This window comes from Thunnus albacares, chromosome 13, assembly GCF_914725855.1.
Source record: "Thunnus albacares chromosome 13, fThuAlb1.1, whole genome shotgun sequence".
Lineage (NCBI taxonomy): Eukaryota > Metazoa > Chordata > Actinopteri > Scombriformes > Scombridae > Thunnus > Thunnus albacares.
The window spans coordinates 19115084-19126530 of record NC_058118.1 but is presented as its reverse complement, the minus strand read 5'-3'; the positions used below and the strand labels follow the sequence as shown (position 1 = coordinate 19126530).

The window sequence follows — 11447 nt, the reverse complement described above, 5'->3', positions numbered from 1 at the left end:
ATTAACATTGTTCAGTGTAGATTACAAAACTGCTAATAATTCCCATAATGAGCAGGATTTCCTCTCAAACCTCGAATGAACCCCGAATAACAGTAAAGAATGCCCACGCAGGTATTTCTACCATAATGATATGTACAATGGTGTGCAATTAGCTGTGCAATAATGATTATTATACAGTGGGTGGTTTCAGCCAAGCAATCTGCCATAAATTTTAATTTGTTTAATGCCCGAAGTAAACCCGCACTCAATCTGCACCCAAAGTGATTTAAATGGAAATTTGCTTATTCCACTTTAAGCACTTGCATGAGACTGGTGATTAGAATTTAATTTCAAATTTAACAGGTATTTTTACAAAGACTCTGAGCTCAACCAGTCAGAAACAGCACTGGAATCAAATATTTGTTAATTTTTACATTGGAATTAAAAATATGTGTGAATATTTGTGATTAGATGGTAATCTTAACCAAAGTATATCACTTTCATAGAATGTCTTACTGACTCTTTTCTCTTAGATTTAAAAGCAAGGGAGAATTTTGTCTGATGCACTTGAAGAGTATTTGAACAAGGTTCCAATCAAAATCTAAAAGTAAACATCGAAGGTCTACACTCCTATTAAAGAATCATATGCCAAGAGAGCGACAGCGAGCACACACTAAACTCAATATCCATACTAAAATGAAAAGTTCTTCCCCGGCATCAAGATAGTTTTAATATGTGCTTGAAAGGCAAAAGGCGACACAAGAATCAGAGATAGAAACTCAGACAATGAAAAATATTGAGTTTCCAGAAATTCCTAGGCGACTGCTGCTCTGCTTCCAAGATGATTTTATTATATAATATTTTCCTCTCTTTGAACTCAAGAGAGCTTTTGTGCAGAGGATATTGAAAGCAGCGCAGCTTGTGTGTAACCACACTGCCCCCTGTTGATAATAAAAAAAACAACCCCAGCATCATGCTTGATGCTCCTCTGCCTGCCAGTAGATGACCATAGCAGGGGACGATTGTGGAGTGAAAAGTGTGTTTCATAAAGTTTCTCCTAACCAACATTTGCTTTCCAGAAAAGAAAAGGTTACACTTAACAAGGTCATCTATCATTGAAGCATCTGCACCATTTCTGAGTTTGCATATGTGGCTGTAAAGACTCCTTCAGACTTCTTGTGAGCAGCATTTAAATTAACAATCACTTAAAATAGCAGGGAATCCCCTCTGATGTCTTGTCTGCTTTGTGCTCAGACTGAAATGCATTTAAAGTCCCTCTTGCCCAGGATTTAATAAGACATGTGGATTGGTGATGTAACCCTCCACTGTTATATCTATATCTATTATGCCACATCAGACACACTTACTGTGCAAAGTAATAGGACAACCTGCCACCTTTCCATTAAACAGACCATGAAATTGATTGGGCTGGGCTCAATATTATAATCACAATGTTTCCCACCATCAGTGTACAACCTCCAGTAATGACATAAAGGCAGAGAGAAAGGAACACCGTGTTTTGTATTATTCAGACTCACTTAACAGATAATGGTCAAGCTACAAGCTGCTCTCCCTTATCCCACGCCTTCACTTCTTTCTTTCTTCTCTAACCCCTAATGATGTGAAGTCTCTCCCTCTGGAAATTCTCCACTGAAGCTTTTCAAGGCAGGGTTGAGATGACATCTGAGAGACGACCACAGTAGGGTGCTTCAGAGAAGGAGCAAAGACAGAAACGATTTATTTTTTTTAATAAATGAGCAGCAAACGGGTGTTCAGTTGATGATTTCATCTTCATATCACAGAGAATGAAAAATAAAATATGACTGGGGTTAAGGAATGCTGTTGAATGGCCGGCACCTGTCTTAAACATCTATGATCTGGCCTTTGTCTCCCTCCAGTGGCAGCTGATAGACCCACCAATCTTTAAAGATTGTTATGTTAATTATGGTGTCAGCTGGCAGGAAGTAAGCCTGTCTGCTTCTAATTATTCCCGCAGCATTTTTCTGGCCAACTTCCAGGCATTCTTCCTGTATCTGCACTATGAGGGGTCAATGGATAAGCGCAGAATATACAGTCCGGTCTGTTGGCCAGGAACCATCTGCTAATCTGCTTAAATGGTTTTACTGTATTTGTGCAGCAGATGCTGAGAGCTGACCAGGAATACTCCATATTTAAAATATGACACTGCCCTGCTGCAGTATCCCCAACAGAATACACACACAAACACACAGCAAGGTGACATTGTGGTTGCTTTCTCCCTTTTTTGACACAATTTCATTCAACACCCTTGTAGTTTTTGTGACATTTTGTAGTTTCTTTCAATCTTTCGAATAATATAAAAGTTATTGTGAAAACTGCTCTATAAAGCACTCGTTTGATGATCAAAAGACTTCTAAGTTTAAATTTGACTAGATTTGGTAGCATAAGTGATTATATTTCAATGTGAAGATGGTCCTACCTAAAATGATGTTGAAACAACACTTATATGTAACCTTGATATGTCAAAAGCCTTTATATCTTTCAGCCAAATTTAGCCCAGTGTTAACTTAGACATCAAGACATGTTTTTACCTGCAAATCACCAAATTAGTACCTATTGAGTGCCTTTATGAGCAATCCATAATATCAAAACATGTAAGCATGCAGTGTAAGGCCAGTGTTGTTTAAGGTTTAGCTGCGTTAAAAGTGCTGATATTAGTGTTAGTCGATTAGTCAATCGACAGAAAATTAATCGTCAACTATTTTATAATCAAGTAATCATTAAAGTCAGGTATCAAAGACACATTTGCTGGTTCAAGCTTCTCAGATATTCGGATTTGTTGCTTTTTTCATTGCCTGTATGAGTGTAAATGGAATATCTTTGCATTTTGAACTGTTGGTCGGACAAAATGAGCAACCTGACGTCACCCTGAATGCATTTTTCACATGTTATGGACTAAATGATTATTTCATTAATAAAGGCAATTAATCAAATGAATGGGATTTTTAAATAGTTTATAGATTAATAGATGATGAAAATAGTCATTGCTTGCAGCCCTAATTGATTTTGTTTGATGATATAAACATTTTGAGAACTGAAAGAGAGATAAAACACCCGGGACTAAAATGAGCCCGTAGAAATTGTTGCAAAAGACACAAATTCCACCCAAAAAACATACATTTTTGCTTTTCTATTATTTTATTACAGTAATAAGAGGTTCCAGAGTGGAGGACTCCCATGCGCTGTCCTTATATCTGCAATAAATGTGTTAGAAAATATGTTTCAGCCCTAAGATCTTTATACAATGATGTTTGTTGCAGACAAGATGGCAGTGTGCAAGACACAAAAGATGTGCAGAAACTTTTTAAGAGCAGAAAACATGCTGTGAAACTGTAAGAGTTCAAGCTCCTTTTCATGTCCATTTGCAAGATTTTAAAGTATGGAGGCAGCAGAAAGGCAGGTGAATTATTAAAAATAAAGATGCTAATAACCTGTCTGCACCTGTAAAGCAAAAGTACTAAACTGAGATTTGTTTTAATAGATCTGAGGATAGATGTGATCTAAGAACATGAGATGAAAGTCTTGTTCTTCTCTGGTTATCTATAGGGATCCATACCATCAGTAGTGCAGCCAGAACATTATGTTCAAACAGTGAATTCCTGAAAACCTAAACAGCCCTCAGTGAACCGGAGGCACACATGCACTCAAGTTTAGCTAAGCCTGTACTGAGGCGACAATGCTTGAGAGGGGCCTCAAAAGATAAAAAGAAAAGAAAAAACATCTCAGTTTGGCCCGACAGGCAGTGATCAAAGTCAGAGATCAGATGTGACTTTAGGAACATAATGTGCTCAGCCGAGTGCACAAACCTTTCCTGACAGGACAAAGTTGGTTCAGAGTTGACATTGATATGGTGTGGTGCTGAGCATTCTTTGGCTACAGGGGTAGAGAAGAGACACAGGGGGGTCCGCAGACACATTGTACATTCTTGTTAAACTGATCAGAGCGGACGTTACTCAAACCATCACTGAGACATCTAGCTAAAGATGTAGAGTCTCCCCTTCTGTTTCATACCTACAGGATCCAAGAAGTTGAAGCCAGTGTACCCCCAAGGCTCTGTAAGTGTTTTCATCTCTTCTGGCTCGGCTCCCTTGCGAATACAGTACTGTATATATTATACATGTATCCCTTTTGGGGATATCCATGTTTAATGTTCATGTAGATTTTCTAACAGGATTTCTCATTAGCATTTCATACAATAAGACGATGTGCTAAAGAAAATATTTATGCAGCATGTTATCTCTTTCTAGTTTTTTTCATATTAGACCACTGCACATACATACCATTACATTTATGGCTGCATCTGACAATTTGTCATAACTGGCAAATGTTAGGTATGTATGTTAAATAATCAGTTTCATGTATTTTATGTATTTAGTTGATCATTTGTGCATAAAATGTTTTAACATTTAACTTTTTTTTTTTTTTTAATTAATAAGTCAAATTTTGCATCACATGTTATCCTGGTGATGTCTTAAAATTTCTTACTTTGTCTGACCAGTTTAAAAAAGTTTTTAAAAATATTATTTTTACAATGATAAGAAAGATAGAAATGCAAGCAGTCAATTTTAAGCTGCGTCTAGCTGATATTTCATGTTTGTCTTAATAAACTGCAATCAAAAACTTTCTATTTGACCTTAAAAGTATATTTAATGTATGTAAAGGTATCGTCCCTCATTTCAAGGTCTTCCTCAGCAGGAGTTACAATTCTAAAAAATCAATTAATCATGAATTTGTTATAGGTTAATATTATATTATAATATATTCTATATTATATATATTTGCATGTAATATAATTCATGATATTATATTATTGTTATATTTATAAAAACCAATGATTGATTGGCTCTCCTTTTGTTGCCTGATCAGTTTTGATTTTGATTTAATTTATTTATGGATCTACAGAACACGCCACTATCAGAGATCACATGTGTGTACGGGTCACTTAAGTAAGTCTGGGGATATTTTAGATTTTTCTTATTGTTAACAAATCCCATAAACAGATGAAAGTAACAATGAATTGATCCTAATAAGTGTAGCAAGTTGTCGGTGCAGCCAAAGATATCTCTATGTCATTGAGCTCAATTGTCCAAAACCTATTGAAAACACATTAATGAGCCACATGTTGCACTAGGTGACATGTTCTTTCTTTAAAAACCGTAAACATGGGCACTATCCCATATGGTATGTCCTGCTGCCATGAAATACTCACTAGCACATCAAATCTTTGGCTGAAAATAGCAACAAATGTACTATTTTTTCTTGTTTGAGTAATGTTTACTAAAAACTACTACCCAGTTCTTTTAGGAGATTAGTAAGCCTTTTTATTTTGAGTGGGGATGAATGGACTTGGGGCAGATTGCCACAGACAGAGTCAGGAAGTCTGAAAGTATTGAGACAGACTGATTCATGTTGCTGATTTTGGTCTTTTTGACATTTGTTCACAATAAGAAAATAAATACATTGTTCAGTTGAGAAAAAAAGTAACATTGTCTAAACCCAAAATAATATGTTTTTTTTTCTCTAAGCATGCTATATTGGCATTAGTGTATTCATTTTGTACAGAGTGGCTCCTATGGGAAAAGCAGTGTTACAGAACCACCCTAAAAACAGCCTAAACTGAAAGATAGAGATGCTTGTGTTGCTACTGTGTAACCATAGGGAGCAGCTTTACACTCAAAACCTTAAATAAAAACAGTTTTCCGCCCAGTCATATTCCCATCGGTGATTGGAGAGCAATGGAATGTAAACACACGCACTACTGTGCAAACACGTAAAATGTCCGATCAGCAGAAGCAGTAAGCAAGCATGACATTCTGCACGAGTTACAGAATGGAGACGAATGACAGGAGCAAGAGACTCACAGTGAGACAGGATGATAAATAGAGGGACACAGATATGTGCGGGATTGTGTGTGAATAACCTTTTGATGTTAAATGGCACAAACTCACCTTTCTCATATCAAGAACTCAGAGACCACAGAAGAAACTAGATGTGTAAGTCTCACACAATCTGACCTGATAGAGGGCACAGCTACTACGTTCCTGTTGGTTGTTACATTCTTTCGACACACAGATATGCTGCTCGCTGTGACCGTCTTTCCTTATCAGCAGTCCAGTCATGACCTGAGCTCAGACACACTGGTAGACTTTGTTTTCTGTCAGCTGCGTAAGGTGACTGAGAGTGGAGATCAATCACTTGTGCCCACAGCTGACATGTGTTGACTTATGTTGTTATGTCTGTTGACTGTATATATGGTTATTTCCTGAGGTTTCCTGACAGGAACCCTTATAGCACAGAAGCAGCCAGGAAACCATGAAGCCAAAATGTGTTTTCTCCTTCGGTGGATTTAATCAAGTCAGTCAGAAATGAAACAAAATTTGCAAATATTATAAATGTACTATTGCACAGTCTGCAATCTGCACAACAAGCTGTCCAATCCCTAAAGGTTAGTCAGTTTCAAGCAGCATGGAGCAATCTTCTACTTACTGCTGACGTCCATCAGGGAAACTAGAACAGCACTGACAGGCTCTGGCACAGATTAACAGTCTGTAATCAACATAAATAATGCAACAATAACAATGAGTAAACTAGCTAATAAGAGCAAATATTCAAACACTAGTGATTACTAAAGAGGTTATTATAACGCCGTGCTGGTAAGTCACATGAGTGTTTAAAGTGTTTACTTATTGTGATAGATTTTCATTGTTTTGGCTCAATTCCTGTGTATTGGCTTCAATGAGGTTAACCCTTTGACACCTAGGGGCCCTCCACATAAAAAACATGCTCACATATATCAGTTTTTAAATCTGAAACTGTCAATTTATGTTGGCCTAACATGTAACAACAGTATCACTGTCTGGAATACATTTATAATAAAGCAAATGGACTACTATTTGACCCTTGCAACAACTTTTGATATGATATTTTCAAAGATTTATCACAATATTGAGCTGCAATTTTTTTTTTACAGCTGTATGTTCTTTTTGACAACAATTACCAAAAAAACAAGAGTCTAATCTATCAATACTTATATTATATGTTCATAATCATGTAACTTCGTCATATAACTAATAGTCCATAAATGTTCTGCATGGTGCCAGTGTCCTGAGGGCAGAGCAGCGGCTGATAGAAGGTTAAAGTGTTAACTTGCAGCTTTAACTGTGTTTGAGGGTGTTCACATCCAGTTCAGGAGGAACTGTGTAGGAGGCCTTGTCTCTCAAGATTATGAACATACAGCCAAAGCAAACAAAACTGGAATGTTGCTTACTGGTCAAGTCTGACTTGAATCCAACTGATAATGTGTTTCACTTGAAGACCAGACCAGACACAGGGCAAAAAGCCCCCCTTAAAAACGGCTGCAGTACAGCCTGACGGAGGAGATATGATGTGATGCCTGTGGCTCGAGACTTCAGACAGTTATTGGCTGCAAACAAATTTGGTCGTTTAATTTAATTGACTTTCTCTTGGTCTTTCAATAAAAGTAAAGAATGTTGTGCTTGTAACAGTTTGGTGTTTGTAGGTTGAAGTAGAAGAAGACGAGTCAAAAACTCACAGCCACGTTGATGCTGGGATTTCCACAGTGCTCGTCGTTTATCACTAATATTCACATCAACCTTACCAAGCACGGTTGAACAGCTACATATTTTATCATACATGAACAAAACAGAGGCCACACGTAACCAAAACGTTACTCTTGACTTAAGAGACAAAAAGAAAGACAGGAGCTCGATAATATGCGTCCATTCTTAGCATGCGTGCCACTCAACTAACTCAAAGAATATAAGGCGCTGTCTGATGACATTGCTTCTCTCGTATCTAGGCAACACAGCATGTCTTAAAGGTACATTTCACATTTTGGGCTGTTACACGCTAAACCAAAAAGAGTGCATGCAACCAAAGTTTAAAACACCGAATGTTTTCTTCATCAAACTTGAGCACTTTTAGTTAATTCAATCTTCATTTTTTCCCCCTGTGCTCAGGTTTAGAAAACTAAATAAAAGACAAATTCTGATTTAATGTTTTGGGTGTGCTTACCCTTTATTGTGCTTTGAACTGACTTTCTGTCCCCTAAAATTGGGTGACTGTGTATAAAACAGGCTATAATCACTACATTGTTCATCTGATGTGGTAGCAAACAACCTCAAATGAAAAGGGAGAGGCAGCACTTTCACATCATTGTTGCTGTTTAATTTCAAATTTCAAATATGCTGGAGTACAGAGCCAATGCAACAAAAAAATGTCATTATTTTAATACTTACAGCCTGCTTTGTGAATTCCGCTCATTTCCAACTCACTTTGCTGTTGGATATACCGGCCTTGAAGTAGCTCAAAAGCTTTCCTCCACAATATTTGATCAGAGGTCAGCTGCACAAAAACACCACATATTCTTGCTCAACACTTCAGTGGGGCAGACACAGTAGATTTGACTCAAGGATTCTTAATTTCTCTCTCTGGTTAAAGGACAAGCTTCACAAAAGAGGAGAGGAAGAAAATCTACTCTAAAAACATGTAAATTTCATTTTTCAGAGACCTTACTACCAGATCAGATTGAATGGGAGCGCACAGGTTAACTGCCACAAAAAAAACCCCCAAAAAACAAATAATAATCCAATCATCCATCCCTGTTGTGAAGACCATATGAAATGCTTATTGGCTGCAATTAATCAAACCTACTGCCAGTAGTGACATATTGATGAATGCTCTCAAGTTTCCAGTAGCTGAAGAGGAAAGGAAAGTCAAAAAGGAAAGCTTTGTGTGAATTCTTACTTATATTTTAATTGATATTTTGTGATGATAGATGGCAGGGTGTTTGCGCATTTGGTAATTGCTTGATGTATAAAAACTGGATAAAACTGCAGAGGAAAGTATGACCAAATACTGTATATTGGTGTGTTTTCATCCACCTAACCTCTAACAGATTGTGGGGAACAAAAGGAAAACAAGCTGCTGTAAAAAATAACATGGCTCTTGTGTAACACTAGGTAAGGATTGCAACATTCTCCAGTTTTGCAATCTCATGATGGCATTTGTTGTGTCAATTCTGAGGGTGAAAGTTTGAGCTTTAGTTTCATACTCAGTTTAAAGGAAATTTTATTTTGTTTCATTTTGAATTTAATTGCTCATTTTGAACTTCCTCTTCACACACACATTCAGAATAACTGGGTGCAGCAGGTCACTGTGATATCACAAACAACCAGTTGTATGAAGTGCTTAGGTTAGCTGTGGTGTCATGGTAACAGTCACGTGACACTGTAATGGCCATGTCAGATACTACTTCTCTTATCACTTGAGGCAAGAAAAAAGAGTATGAAAGCAAAAGAAAACTGATTTTTGTACCCTATCCTTCCATGGTCCATAGCCTGGTATCTGTGTACTTCAGGTTCCCACTACACATTGTTGAACACCTTTATCTAAAGATTTGCATCTTATTAAATCTTCTCCTTAATGCTTTACTATTGCTTACATTGTGCAGTTCACATTAATGTGATAAGTATGTTGACGGACATACTTATTAAATAATGCATTAGACAATTGTGTAATTATCATAAATGGCATTAGCATTAGACATCTCTGCAGTAGGTGGTTCAAGTGCATCTGCTTCTGGTTCTTTTCAGTCACACATTACTAGAAATGTAATAAGTATGGCTGGTTGGTTAAGTTGGTGATCATGTTAACAGATGCTAACATTAACATCCTAGCATTGCTAACTTAAATATGCCACTCAGGACCAAAGGAACAGATATGGTGTTAATCTAATGGGTTTAACATCTGTAGGACTCATTTCACAACATCTCAGACTTCACAACTTTCATCAGGCTATGCTGAAGGCTACTTTGTCAGCCTCAGGCAGGGCGGGATCATGGATGTGTAATAAGAGCTGGATAGGGCGCTGCCACTGAGCCTTGCAGCCAATTTTTCCCAGCGGTCACTCGTGGTATTGCAGCGAAAAATCCCTCTGCGGCCTAAAAAGGATTTTCCCCATATACCACCATTGTAAAAGAGATGCCGGTATAACTGTTGACAGGACCCCTCAAACTGCAAACAACAACAATTATGACTCTTTCTACTATGAACTTTTGATCCATGGAGGTTTTATGTTTGTCAAACTTCCCTTGAGCAGAGAAAAGCGATTTAAAAATCTGTGACGTCATCACAATGTAAAGTCTGTGGGCCGAGTGGGAGCTCGCAGGCGGGGCCAGCGGGGGAAACACTACATATTCAGTGGGCCGCACAACGTGGAGGCAAACCCGGAAGCTAGAAACTTTTTTTGGCGTATGCGCCAGGCGAGCAATTCCTATAGGACTGAATGGGCGCCATTTTTAGTCCGGTATCCAGCTCTTATAATACATCCATGGGTGGGATTAACCATAGACTGTAAAAAATATGGATGTAGTCACCTTGACATCACCCATTGGTTTGCGAACTGCTGTTCTGAAGCCTCGAGTGTAGCGATTTGACCATCGCCATGTTTGATTTTTGGAGCCAGAAGTGACCATATTTGGATGACAGGGTGGGGCTGACCATAGCGCTAGCTGCTAGCTTGGTTAGCATGGTGCAATTACAATCTATGGTTAACAGTGATAATGCTAATGCTAATGCTAATTTTCGCTGGCTAAAAACAGGCCTAAAACCGTTAAAACTAAATGTACTCACCAGAAAGACTGATCATCCGACTCATTGGTGGGTCTTTTATAACAACCAAACGCTGAACAAGACTTTTTTTGGGTGACCACAATGTTACAATTAACTTCAGTGAACTGAAAACACACTGTGAAATAGCAGCAGCTACGCCTATACGCAATGGTTACGTTACATAAGCAACGTCGTCACCGTGGTGGCGACTTGTCAATCACAACGTAGCCACGCCCTAAAGCATACGCTGTTTTATCGTCTATTTTACTCTAAATGGGGCCGTAATTTACAAAATGAACATCATGCTGTATTGAAGAAGACTTGAAACTACCAATTGAGACCACAAACTCATTAGGAAACAGTTTACTGAAGTAATAAATCAAGAGAGAAGTAGGGTCATTTTCTCATAGACTTCCATACAATCATACTTTTTTTGCTGCCAGTGGAGTCGCCCCCTGATGGCCTTTAGATAGAATGCAGGTTTTTAGCACTACCGCATTGGCTTCATTTTTCAGCCCCGGAGGTTGCCGCTTGGGATTAACCCACTTGGGGGCCTGGGGACAAAACTGTGCCCTTGTCGACTGCCCCCCTTTCCCAGACTCCCCGTTTCTGCAAGTATCTGTGCATCCTGTTGCCATTATGTACACATCAAAGCACACAGCAAGGCTAGACAGACTAGACATGTCAGCTTCATTACATTTTGCCCAAAAACGAAACTGTAAAACTGAGCTGAGATTAGGGTTGGGTACTGAATTTGGTACTTTCAAGGGTACTGATCGAATTACGTCAGTACTACC

General features: G+C 38.2%; 1 long non-coding RNA gene across 1 annotated transcript; it reads right to left on the bottom strand.

Annotated features, from left to right (window-relative positions):
* Nucleotides 1–695: 695 nt before the first annotated feature.
* On the bottom strand, nt 696–10911 carry LOC122994913. Its single transcript, XR_006406685.1, has 3 exons — nt 10672–10911; nt 6505–6564; nt 696–1686 (listed from the first exon to the last, which is right to left on the bottom strand). It is a non-coding gene; the product is annotated as an uncharacterized LOC122994913 (long non-coding RNA).
* Nucleotides 10912–11447: the final 536 nt, after the last annotated feature.